This window comes from Taudactylus pleione, unplaced genomic scaffold (assembly GCF_031769625.1).
Source record: "Taudactylus pleione unplaced genomic scaffold, aTauple2 ptg000070l, whole genome shotgun sequence".
Lineage (NCBI taxonomy): Eukaryota > Metazoa > Chordata > Amphibia > Anura > Myobatrachidae > Taudactylus > Taudactylus pleione.
This window is the reverse complement of record NW_028284472.1, coordinates 16,672,908-16,686,251: the sequence shown is the minus strand read 5'-3', so window position 1 is coordinate 16,686,251 and position 13,344 is coordinate 16,672,908. Positions and strand designations below refer to the sequence as shown.

The 13,344-nt window shown below is 39.1% G+C and overlaps 6 non-coding genes across 6 annotated transcripts; all 6 read right to left on the bottom strand.

Annotated features, from left to right (window-relative positions):
* Window positions 1–730: 730 nt before the first annotated feature.
* Window positions 731–816, bottom strand: TRNAR-UCU (transfer RNA arginine (anticodon UCU)). The gene is given in 2 exon segments: window positions 731–766; window positions 780–816. It is a non-coding gene; the product is annotated as a tRNA-Arg (tRNA).
* Window positions 817–2,188: 1,372 nt separating this feature from the next.
* TRNAR-UCU (transfer RNA arginine (anticodon UCU)) lies at window positions 2,189–2,274 on the bottom strand. The gene is given in 2 exon segments: window positions 2,189–2,224; window positions 2,238–2,274. It is a non-coding gene; the product is annotated as a tRNA-Arg (tRNA).
* Window positions 2,275–2,746: 472 nt separating this feature from the next.
* TRNAR-UCU (transfer RNA arginine (anticodon UCU)) lies at window positions 2,747–2,832 on the bottom strand. Its single transcript is given in 2 exon segments — window positions 2,747–2,782; window positions 2,796–2,832. It is a non-coding gene; the product is annotated as a tRNA-Arg (tRNA).
* A 477-nt stretch (window positions 2,833–3,309) lies between these two features.
* Window positions 3,310–3,395, bottom strand: TRNAR-UCU (transfer RNA arginine (anticodon UCU)). Its single transcript is given in 2 exon segments — window positions 3,310–3,345; window positions 3,359–3,395. It is a non-coding gene; the product is annotated as a tRNA-Arg (tRNA).
* Window positions 3,396–12,700: 9,305 nt separating this feature from the next.
* On the bottom strand, window positions 12,701–12,786 carry TRNAR-UCU (transfer RNA arginine (anticodon UCU)). Its single transcript is given in 2 exon segments — window positions 12,701–12,736; window positions 12,750–12,786. It is a non-coding gene; the product is annotated as a tRNA-Arg (tRNA).
* Window positions 12,787–13,258: 472 nt separating this feature from the next.
* Window positions 13,259–13,344, bottom strand: TRNAR-UCU (transfer RNA arginine (anticodon UCU)). The gene is given in 2 exon segments: window positions 13,259–13,294; window positions 13,308–13,344. It is a non-coding gene; the product is annotated as a tRNA-Arg (tRNA).

The window sequence follows — 13,344 nt, the reverse complement described above, 5'->3', positions numbered from 1 at the left end:
GGCAAATGAATCTGAAATTACATTGCATCTTGTGATCTTACTTTGAAAGGGACTTTCCAGTCAACAACCGATCATTATATTGTTTATGTAGTATAAGGATGTCCAATCTCCAATTATATTGTTATGAAAAGTTGATTGCAAATCTTACATTATTGCATTTAAAACTATAGAACGACTCATGTGAGACTCGAAACCACAACCTTTGAATAACTACAACCAACTAGAAGTCCAATGCGCTATCGATTGCGCCACAGAGCCCCAGGCGGTTTGCGCGCTTGGTTCAAATGTATTACTTGTAGAATACATAGAGTGGCAAAGGAGTGTCAGATATTTACAATAGTTCTCCCAAATGCAAAAACAGCTATATCTGAGTCTTCCTCTTGCTGATATTTGGTGCAAGTCCTATTTTAAGTATGCGGATTTAGTGATATAATTTGTGGTACACAATTATGGTCTGTAGGGAGACATTTTTTTATGATGTTATAGAATACATACCCGTCAATCTGAGCAAGGCTAGTTGAGCAGAGACAAAAGTGTTTTCAAAACAACAATTACTGGTTTAAAGGAATCTGAAATGACATTGTAACTTGTAATCTAACTTTGAAAGGGACTTTCCAGTCAATAACCGATCATTATATTGTTTATGTAGTATAAGGATCTCCAAACTCCAATCATAATGTTATGAAAAGTTGTATGTAAATCCTACATATTTGCATTTAAAACTAAAGAATGAATCTGGTGGGACTCGAACCCACAACCTTTGAATAACTACAACCAACTAGAAGTCCAATGCGCTATCCATTGCGCCACAGAGCCCCTGGCGGTTTAAGCGCTTGGTTCGACTGTAGCACTTGTAGAATACATAGAGTGGCAAAGGAGTGTCAGATATTTACAATAGTTCTCCCAAATGCAAAAACAGCTATATCTGAGACTTCCTCTTGCTGATATTTGGTGCTTGTCCTATTTTAAGTATGCGGATTTAGTGACATAATTTGTGGTACAAATTAAGGACTGTAGGGAGACATTTTTTATGATGTTTTAGAATACATACCACTCATTCTGAGCAAGGCTAGTTGAGTAGAGAGAAAAGTGTTTTCAAAACACCAATTACTGGTTTAAAGGAATCTGAAATTTCATTGTTTTTGCAGAGCCCCTGGTGGTTTAAGCGCAAGGTTCGACTGTAGCACTTGTAGAATACATAGAGATGCAAAGGAGTGTCAGAAATTTACAATAGTTCTCCCAAATGCAAAAACAGCCATATCTGAGTCTTCCTCTTGCTGATATTTGGTGCAAGTCCTATTTTAAGTAAGCGGATTTAGTGACAAAATTCGTGGTAGACAATTAAGGACTGTAGGGAGACATTTTTTTATGATGTTTTAGAATACATACCCCTCAATCTGAGCAAGGCTAGTTGAGTAGAGACAAAAGTGTTTTCAAAACACCAATTACTGGTTTAAAGGAATCTGAAATTACATTGTAACTTGTGATCTTACTTTGAAAGGGACTTTCCAGTCAACAACCGATCATTATATTGTTTTTGTAGAATAAGGATCTCCAAACTCCAATCATATTGTTATGAAAAGTTGTATGTAAATCCTAATTATTTGCATTTAAAACTAAAGAATGACTCTGGTGGGACTCAAACCCACAACCTTTGAATAACTACAACCAACGAGAAGTCCAATGCACTATCCTTTGCGCCACAGAGCCCCTGGTGGTTTAAGCGCTTGGTTCGACTGTAGCACTTGTAGAATACATAGAGATGTAAAGGAGTGTCAGGTATTTACGATAGTTCTCTCAAATGCAAAAACAGCTATATCTGAGTCTTCCTCTTGCTGATATTTGGTGCAAGTCCTATATTAAGTATGCGGATTTAGTGACATTATTTGTGGTACACAATTAAGGACTGCAGGGAGACATTTTTTTATGCTCTTTTAGAATACATACCACTCAATCTGAGCAAGGCTAGTTGAGTAGAGACAAAAGTGTTTTCAAATTAACAATTACAGGTTTAAAGGAATCTGACATTACATTTTAACTTGTAATCTAACTTTGAAAGGGACTTTCCAGTCAATAACCGATCATTATATTGTTTATGTAGTACCTGAATAAGGATGTTCAATCTCCAATCATACTGTTATGAAAAGATGGATGTAAATCTTACATATTTGCATTTAAAACTGAAGAACGACTCTGGTGGGACTCAAACCCACAACCTTTGAATAACTACAACCAACTAGAAGTCCAATGCGCTATCCATTGCACCACAGAGCCCCTGGCGGTTTAAGCGCTTGGTTCGACTGTAGCACTTGTAGAATACATAGAGTGGCAAAGGAGTGTCAGATATTTACAATAGTTCTCCCAAATGCAAAAACAGCTATATCTGAGTCTTCCTCTTGCTGATATTTGGTGCAAGTCCTTTTTTAAGTATGCAGATTTAGTGACATAATTTGTGGTACACAATTATGGACTGTAGGGAGACATTTTTTTATGATGTTATAGAATACATACCCGTCAATCTGAGCAAGGCTAGTTGAGCAGAGACAAAAGTGTTTTCAAAACACCAATTACTGGTTTAAAGGAATCTGAAATTACATTGTAACTTGTAATCTAACTTTGAAAGGGACTTTCCAGTCAACAACCGATCATTATATTTTTTATATAGTATAAGGATCTCCAAACTCCAATCATATTGTTATGAAAAGTTGTATGTAAATCCAAATTATTTGCATTTAAAACTAAAGATCGACTCTGGTGGGACTCGAACCCACAACCTTTGAATAACTAGAACCAACTAGAAGTCCAATGCGCTATCAATTGCGCCACAGATTCCTTAGTGGTTTAAGCGCTTGGTTCGTCTGTAGCACTTGTAGAATACATAGAGTGGCAAAGAAGTGTAAGATATTTACAATAGTTCTCTCAAATGCAAAAACAGCTATATCTGAGTCTTCCTCTTGCTGATATTTGGTGCAAGTCCTATTTTAAGTATGCGGATTTAGTGACATAATTTGTGGTACACAATTAAGGACTGCAGGGAGACTTTTTTTATGCTCTTTTAGAATACATACCACTCAATCTGAGCAAGGCTAGTTGAGTAGAGACAAAAGTGTTTTCAAAGTAACAATTACAGGTTTAAAGGAATCTGACATTACATTTTAACTTGTAATCTAACTTTGAAAGGGACTTTCCAGTCAATAACCGATCATTATATTGTTTATGTAGTACCTGAATAAGGATGTTCAATCTCCAATCATACTGTTATGAAAAGATGGATGTAAATCTTACATATTTGCATTTAAAACTGAAGAACGACTCTGGTGGGACTCAAACCCACAACCTTTGAATAACTACAACCAACTAGAAGTCCAATGCGCTATCCATTGCACCACAGAGCCCCTGGCGGTTTAAGCGCTTGGTTCGACTGTAGCACTTGTAGAATACATAGAGTGGCAAAGGAGTGTCAGATATTTACAATAGTTCTCCCAAATGCAAAAACAGCTATATCTGAGTCTTCCTCTTCCTGATATTTGGTGCAAGTCCTTTTTTTTTTTTTTTTTTACCAATTATATTTTTATTAGATACCGTAAATAAATTGAAATATTATAATAATCTCAACAATAACATATACAAAAAATAAAATAAAATAATATTTAAAAACACAATAAAATAAAAGGAGGGGGACAAAAGTAAAAGAGTAAATAGCTAAATTTTGATACTACACACTCAGAAAATACATACAAATATCACATTTTCAAAACGGTATTGTATAACCCAGTTCTATATCGACAAAACAATACACTTTTGGAACTCAAGAGACAATATTATTGGAAGGAGAAGGAGAATGTAGTATTCCAATATCAGTTGGGCCAGGTCTCAAGGGATTTCCTCCCAGACTATCCCTATATTCTTTCCATTTAAACCACAGCATATGGGGCGAAGAGACCGCAGTAGAATAGTTACTGTCCGCTGTCTCAAAATCACAATGGCAATTTACTTTATTTATTATATGACCTAAGCTGGGCACACAGTCTGTTCTCCACAATTGAGCAATAGCAGCTTTTGCAGAAATCAGAATGTGCCCCAATATATATCTATCTCCCTTTGATAAGTTCCCCGGGAAAAAATGAAACAGAGCAATAACCGGGTCCAGTGGTATCCCCACTCCCGCAATGTCCCCAATCAAGGTGAACACTTCGACCCAAATAGGTCTCAGTAGAGGGCATGACCAAAATACATGGAAGATACTGCCCACTTCTCCACACTTTCTCCAGCAAAATTTAGAAATGGATGGCCAAATCTTATGTTGTTTCTCAGGGGTGAAATATGATCTATGGAGCAATTTTAAGAACATTTCTGAGTGATTCATACAACGGGAAATCTTATAGCAGGTTCGAAAAACCATTTCCCAATCTTCCTTTTCCAATGTTCTTGACCAATCCTTCTCCCATTTTTGTAATGATGTGAATTTGTTTGGTCTATTCTCCGTTATTAGCTGTTGATACCACCATGTAATGCCACCTTTTTGAGTAGAGTTCTGGAATTGTTTTAGTATATACCCAGGTAAGGAACTGTGTTGGAGATTGAGGGAGGGTAGGCTCTGAACCCAATGCCGCATCTGCAAGTATTTAAAAAAATCCTGTTTCGGGAGACTGAACTTACTCTGAAGCTCAGAAAAGGAGATAACTTTTCCACCCGACATCATATCCCCCAATGAATTAATTCCTGCAGCATTCCAAGACTCCACCTGTAGGTTTCCAATTAGTCTAGCTATACAAGATAATGAGAGAGCAGTTGTCGGTAAGGAAACATCTTCACGCTTAATAACGAATCTATTCCATGCCTGTATTGTGGCACCAACTGAACCAGAGTGCCTGGAACTTGGGGGCTCTGCGGCGACCGGAAGCCATAACAAATCTGGGAGAGCTAGGGGTTTAACGGCCTCCGATTCCCACGCAACCCAAGGTTTAATGTTATCCTCCATAAACCAATCTCTCGCCTGATTTATCAAACAAGCATACTGGTATTTCTCTATAACTGGGAATGCAACTCCTCCTTCAAGTTTAGGTAAAGAGAGAGTTGCTCTTGCTATTTTCGGCCTACCCCCTTTCCAGATGTATCGGCCTATGGCTTTGTTAAATTTATTGCACATAGGTTTAGGAAGAACTCTGGGAATAGTACGAAACAGATACAGCAGTTTTGGCAGTAGCACCATTTTAAAGGCAGCTATTCTGCCCAGCCAGGATACTTCATGTAGCATCCAGTCTTTCAAGGCCACTTCAAAATTGGCCAGTAGAGGGGCATAATTGCATTCAATTATATCTTTGGTTCTAGTCAGGCGCACTCCTAAATATTTCAGGGAACATGATACCCATGAATAGTTAAAGGATGATTTTAAAAATTCTAATGTGTCCATGGGGATATTTATTGGGAGGGCTTCGGATTTATTAGAATTAAGCTTATATAATGAGACCCTTGAATAAGCATCCAGCAGATGGTGTAGAGCAGGGAGGGAGTCTCGGGGATTATACAGACTAATCAAAACATCATCCGCAAATAGACAAATTTTGTGGCTAGTATTCCCCAGCTTAGGGCCCTGAATTTCATGTGACCCTCTGATTTTTTCAGCCAGAGGCTCAATTGCTAGCGCGAAAATTAATGGGGAGAGAGGACACCCCTGACGGGTGCCATTAGAGATGCTAAAATTAGAGGAAAGGCAACCGTTTACATATACCCTAGCTGAGGGGACCATGTACAATGCCAGAATGGAATCTACAATTAATCCCTGAAACCCAAATTTTGTAAAAACCTCCCGGAGGTAGCCCCAGTGTAGTCTGTCGAAGGCCTTTTCCGCGTCTAATGATAAGAGTAGTAGTTGTTTTTGAGCCTTCTCACAATGTTCTATAATATTAAAGGCTCGTCTGGTGTTATCAGGTGATTGGCGACCCATAACAAAACCCACCTGGTCTGCATTAATTAAAGATGGTAGCAGTGGGTTGAGTCTTAAAGCTATTAATTTGGCGAAGAGCTTAATATCAGCATTTAGTAGAGCAATGGGCCTATAATTCTGAACCTCAGTGGTGGGTTTGCCTGGTTTATGAATGGCTATAATCTGGGCTTCTAGCATTTCTTTGGGAAATATTCCTGACTTGGTAGCTTCATTAAACACTAGTAAAAGTACCGGCGCCAAATCCGCCTTGTAAACCTTATAAAAATTAGAGGGATATCCATCAGGACCAGGGGCTTTATCTAAGGGCATGAGATCTATAGCTTTCTCAACCTCTTCTATGGTCCACGGAGCATTAAGAGTTTCACATGTGGCCGAGTCTAGGACAGGGAGATCTACATCCCTGAGGAACTCTTTAATTCCCTCTAAGCTTGGTTGAGGAGTTAAAGGATCCTCCCGTAGATTATATAATTTAGCATAATACTCAGCAAAGGAGTTTGCTATTTTAAACGGATCGATCACCCTACCCCCTTTCGATTTATTAATCGAATATATCTTTTCTCTAGCACGCTTTCCTCTTAACTTACGGGCAAGTAATCTCGATGCACGGTTTCCAAATACATAGAACTTCTGATTCAAACGGGCAAGGTTCCTATGCACCTCCTGTAGTAAAAAGACATTAAGTTGCTTGCGTGCCCCAGCTAACTCTTTATATATGGTTTTATTTGCTGGGTCCGCTTTATGAGCTGTTTCTAGTGAGTTAACAACCTCTTCTAAGTTTGCCCATTTTAATCTATATTCTCGTTTAAACTTGGTGGCAATTTGTATTGCAGAGCCCCGAACAACAGCCTTCAAGGTGCACCAAAAATTAAAGACAGAGGTCTCATCTGGTTTGTTATTGATTAAGTATTCTGATAAGGACTTTTGAATATGTTGTTGAGCCTCTGGCTGAGCAAACATATGTTTACCTAATCTCCACGGGCCAGGGATATGTTGTCTATGTGCAATGTCCCATGAAAAGAAAATAGGGGAATGATCAGACCATGCCATAGGCATAATATCTATTTTTTTAATAGAAGATAGCGTAAATTTATCAGCTAGTACTAAGTCTATTCTTGAGTACGAGCCATGAACATGTGAGAAAAATGAGAAATCTCTATCTGCTGGATGTTTAATTCTCCAAATGTCATATAGCTCATATTCTGCAAGGAGCTGTCGGAATCCTCTAGAACACTCGGTAGACTGCCGATTCCTGGGCAAACTTTTACTGGACCTATCTAACAAGGGGTCGGGCACAAGGTTAAAGTCTCCCATAATAATAATGGCACCTTTACTGTATTTCTGGAGAAAAGCACAAAATTTCCTACAAAAATTCAATTGACGTGTATTGGGGGCATATAGGGACGCTATGGTAACCTCCTTACCCTCTAATTGACCCACCAGCACTAAATATCTCCCTCCCGGGTCAGAATATTGTTTGTTCAGTACAAATGAACAATGTTTTGAGATAAGGATTGCTACTCCAGCTTTCTTAGATGGACCGCTAGCCATATAGCAAAGGGGAAATCTATCATTATTAAACGCTGGTGGAGAGGAGACGCAGAAATGTGTCTCCTGAACTGCTACAATTTGAGCCTTTAATTTATGGAAATGATTTAAAGCGAGCCTTCTCTTATGCGGTGAATTAAGCCCTTTGGCATTAATTGATATCAGATTAACCATAATAAAGTATTATGAGATAGTTGAAAACCAGTGGGAATTTGTAACCCCTGAGCTGTGTATAGCGACAATTTGAATCAGTACATCTTGGCCTACTACAATCAAATAATAAAAAAACAAAAGGGGGAAGAAAAAATAAATGAATAAATAAAAAACAGAAAAATAAAAACACAATGATAAAAATTAAATAACAACAAAAAGATAAACTAACTGAAATGCCCTCACTTGAGGTCAGAGACGGTTGCCTAACCATGGCAACACGATTGGGGTACATGGGAAATTAAACACATGTCATACACCACCTTAAACAACATTAGGAATACAAGGTCATAACTATAACCTAGATCAGCGGAACTTCTAGACCTGAGATAAGATAACTTGAATTTCTCCCCAGCCTACAGAGGAACCCATTTAGACACTATGACCAACATAATAACAAAGAATCTAACTCAATATTACAGTCTTACGGTTCTTGAGACTAATCAACTCTACCATATAGGCATGGGGAAAAAACAAAAAACAAAGTTATTCGAAATCATTACGATTCAGCAGTCGACCAGTCCTTCTGAATATGGCGAAGAGGAGAGCATCTAGAAGAGGACACTTCTACCTTCATCTCTGAAAGAAATTTCTCACCCTCTTCAATAGAGGAAATGGTGGTCAAGGAGCCATTGCGTGAGATGAGGAGTTTAGTAAGAAAGCCCCATCTGTAAAGAATATCAGCTTTTCGAAGGGCAGAAGTGATAGGTTGAAGAGAACGTCTCTTTAGTAGAGTAGCCTGCGATAGATCTCCATATAATTGCAACTGGCCCATAACAGCGGCCGTTTCCTCCGATGGACGAGCAGCTTTCAACAGAGCCTCTTTAATATGGAAGAAGTGCATACACATGAGGACATCTCTTGATGCGTTCTCTGGTGCCCTTTTGGCTTTGGGGAGCCTATGAATACGGTCGATCAAAAGATCAGTAGATTTCGCAGAAGGAAGAAGCTTTTGAAACAGAGACATTGTGTAATCGTGGAGGCTGCTATTGGATATATTCTCAGGAACGCCTCGTAGCTTTAGATTATTTCGGCGTGAACGGTCCTCCAAGTCACACACTTTATCTTTGAGTGATGCTATTTCATTCTGCATTGCTTCATGCATTGTGATGAGATCGTTATGTGACCCCACCACTTCACCCATTTTCGTCTCCAAATCATCCGTACGACCTCCAAGATCATCTATGGAGTGTTGACAAGACTGAAGAGTAGCCCGAAATTCAGCTGCAACTTCATTTTTAAATTGTGAGAGGAGTTTTTTCATTGTACCCACTGTAAGAACTGCTCCATCCTCTGGAGTATCCTGAGAGGGGCCCGGAGGTGTCGCCCCTTTGCTTTGTGCAGGTTGAGATATAGCGGACCCCTTTCGTGCTGCAGACTCCTCAACAGCCTTTGATTTAGGAGATTGAGATGAGGCTTTGAAGAAAGAAATTTGAGAGACAGGTTTCTCGACTCTCGGCTTCTTAGGCGCCATGTATGATATTAAGATTGTTGCAGAATAGAAATATGAATTAGCACAGACACACCAACATGTAATGACTTCAATATGCTGAACTGATCTCAGGTCTTACTATAGGCGGTATTGAACATGTGTTAAAGTGAAGTAGCGACTACATCTCACTGAGTTCAGAATATACTTGCAGAGTAATTACTGATAGATTTGCTCAAATAAAATAAAATTGGCTGTGCTTAAGCAGAAGAGTCAGCCTGAATACTTTCCAAAATGGCCACCGGACCTTTATAGAGATCTCATTTCAGGCCTGGCTGTGCTGGGGAAAATCTGCCCCTGACTCTTGGATGTCAGGACTGGGGGAAAGGCAGGAGGGGAGCAATCTCAAGCCAGTTTATATCAGGCAGCCTAAGCCACCTACTCACACCAGCAGGACAGCGCAGTTGACAGATGCAGGCTGAGTGCAGGACGCCCAGCTACAAATACAGCTGACTCCTGGGGCCTGTTAATCCTCCTTCTAGAGGGTAAGGTGAGCACCAGCAGTCCCTCAAAGAGATCTCCGGATAATGCGGGGCAGGAGAAAGAGGCTACCTTAAGGACCAAGTTGCGCGTTACCGTGGGGCGCTCCGGCGGGTCCCACTCCAAATCCAGTCCCCGGCTTCACAGGTCTGACAGGCCTCAGTGCGTCGCTATGCGCCGGTGGTCGGCTGACACTTTCCCCGGACTTCTGACACAGCCGCAGGTGTCCCAGCAGACTCCCGAGAGGCCCCGCAAAGCGCTTCAGACCTTTGGGGTCCGGGAGAGGGTCTCATTAACCCCTTTTGTAGGGGATTCAGCAGGAGCCCACTGGGATTGTGTCCACTCGCGTCTGCAGTCAGGCCAAGCCCCCCATGCAAGTCCTTTTTTAAGTATGCAGATTTAGTGACATAATTTGTGGTACACAATTATGGACTGTAGGGAGACATTTTTTTATGATGTTATAGAATACATACCCGTCAATCTGAGCAAGGCTAGTTGAGCAGAGACAAAAGTGTTTTCAAAACACCAATTACTGGTTTAAAGGAATCTGAAATTACATTGTAACTTGTAATCTAACTTTGAAAGGGACTTTCCAGTCAACAACCGATCATTATATTGTTTATATAGTATAAGGATCTCCAAACTCCAACCATATTGTTATGAAAAGTTGTATGTAAATCCTAATTATTTGCATTTAAAACTAAAGAACGACTCTGGTGGGACTCGAACCCACAACCTTTGAATAACTACAACCAACTAGAAGTCCAATGGGCTATCCATTGCGCCACAGATCCCCTAGTGGTTTAAGTGCTTGGTTCGACTGTAGCACTTGTAGAATACATAGAGTGGCAAAGGAGTGTAAGATATTTACAATAGTTCTCTCAAATGCAAAAACAGCTATATCTGAGTCTTCCTCTTGCTGATATTTGATGCACGTCCTATTTTAAGTATGTGGATTTAGTGACATAATTTGTGGTACACAATTAAGGACTGCAGGGAGACATTTTTTTATGCTCTTTTAGAATACATACCACTCAATCTGAGCAAGGCTAGTTGAGTAGAGAGAAAAGTGTTTTCAAAACACCAATTACTGGTTTAAAGGAATCTGAAATTACATTGTTTTTGCAGAGCCCCTGGTGGTTTTCGCGCTTGGTTCGACTATAGCACTTGTAGAATACATAGAGTGGCAAAGGAGTGTCAGATATTTACAATAGTTCTCCCAAATGCAAAAACAGCTATATCTGAGTCTTCCTCTTGCTGATATTTGGTGCAAGTCCTATTTTAAGTATGCGGATTTAGAGACATAATTTGTGGTACACAATTAAGGACTGTAGGGAGACATTTTTTTGTGATGTTTTAGAATACATACCCCTCAATCTGAGCAAGACAAGTTGAGTAGAGACAAAAGTGTTTTCAAAGACCAATTACTGGTTTAAAGGAATCTGAAATTACATTGTAACTTGTGATCTTACTTTGAAAGGGACTTTCCAGTCAACAACCGATCATTATATTGTTTATGTAGTATAAGGATCTCCAAACTCCAATCATATTGTTATGAAAAGTTGTATGTAAATCCTAATTATTTGCATTTAAAACTAAAGAACGACACTGGTGGGACTCGACCCCACAACCTTTGAATAACTACCACCAACTAGAAGTCCAATGCACTATCCATTGTGTCACAGAGCCCCTGGCAGTTTAAGCGCTTGGTTCGACTGTAGCACTTGTAGAATACATAGAGTGGCAAAGGAGTGTCAGAAATTTACAATAGTTCTCCCAAATGCAAAAAAGCTATATCTCAGTCTTCCTCTTGCTGATATTTGGTGCAAGTCCTATTTTAAGTGTGCGGATTTAGTGACATAATTTGTGGTACACAATTAAGGACTGTAGGGAGACATTTTTTTATGATGTTTTAGAATACATTCCCCTCAATCTGAGCAAGGCTAGTTGAGTAGAGACAAAAGTGTTTTCAAAACACCAATTACTGGTTTAAAGGTATCTGAAATTACATTGTAACTTGTGATCTTACATTGAAAGGGACTTTCCAGTCAACAACCGATCATTATATTATTTATGTAGTATAAAGATCTCCAAACTCCAATCATATTGTTATGAAAAGTTGTATGTAATTCCTGGTTATTTGCATTTAAAACTAAAACACGACTCTGGTGGGACTCAAACCCACAACCTTTGAATAACTACAACCAACTAGAAGTCAAAAGCACAATCCATTGCGCCACAGATCCCCTGGCGGTTTAAGCGCTTGGTTCGACTGTAGCACTTGTAGAATACATAGAGTGGCAAATGAATCTGAAATTACATTGCATCTTGTGATCTTACTTTGAAAGGGACTTTCCAGTCAACAACCGATCATTATATTCTTTATGTAGTATAAGGATGTCCAATCTCCAATTATATTGTTATGAAAAGTTGATTGCAAATCTTACATTATTGCATTTAAAACTATAGAACGACTCATGTGAGACTCGAAACCACAACCTTTGAATAACTACAACCAACTAGAAGTCCAATGCGCTATCGATTGCGCCACAGAGCCCCAGGCGGTTTGCGCGCTTGGTTCAAATGTATTACTTGTAGAATACATAGAGTGGCAAAGGAGTGTCAGATATTTACAATAGTTCTCCCAAATGCAAAAACAGCTATATCTGAGTCTTCCTCTTGCTGATATTTGGTGCAAGTCCTATTTTAAGTATGCGGATTTAGTGATATAATTTGTGGTACACAATTAAGGACAGTAGGGAGACATTTTTTTATGATGTTTTAGAATATATACCCATCAATCTGAGCAAGGCTAGTTGAGCAGAGACAAAAGTGTTTTCAAAACACCAATTACTGGTTTAAAGGAATCTGAAATTACATTGTAACTTGTAATCTTACTTTGAAAGGGACTTTCCAGTCAACAACCGATCATTATATTGTTTATGTAGTATAAGGATGTCCTATATTTAATCATATTGTTATGAAAAGTTGAATGTAAATCTTACATATTTGCATTTAAAACTATAGAACGACTCTGGTGGGACTCAAACCCACAACCTTTGAATAACTGCAACCAACTAGAAGTCCAATGCACTATCCATTGCGCCACAGAGCCCCTGGCAGTTTTAGCGCTTTGTTCGACTGTAGCACTTGTAGAATACATAGAGTGGCAAAGGAGTGTCAGAAATTTACAATAGTTCTCCCAATTGCAAAAACAGCTATATCTGAGTCTTCCTCTTGCTGATATTTGGTGCAAGTCCTATTTTAAGTATGCGGATTTAGTGAGATAATTTGTGGTATACAATTTAGGACTGTAGGGAGACATTTTTTTATGACGTTTTAGAATACTTACCCCTCAATCTGAGCAAGGCTAGTTGAGTAGAGACAAAAGTGTTTTCAAAACACCAATTACTGGTATAAAGGAATCTGAAATTACATTGTAACTTGTGATCTTACTTTGAAAGGGACTTTTCAGTCAACAACCGATCATTATATTGTTTATGTAGTATAAGGATCTCCAAACTCCAATTATATTGTTATGAAAAGTTGTATGTAAATCCTAATTATTTGAATTTAAAACTAAAGAACGACTCTGGTGGGACTTGAACCCACAACCTTTGAATAACTACCACCAACTAGAAGTCCAATGCGCTATCCATTGCGCCACAGAGCC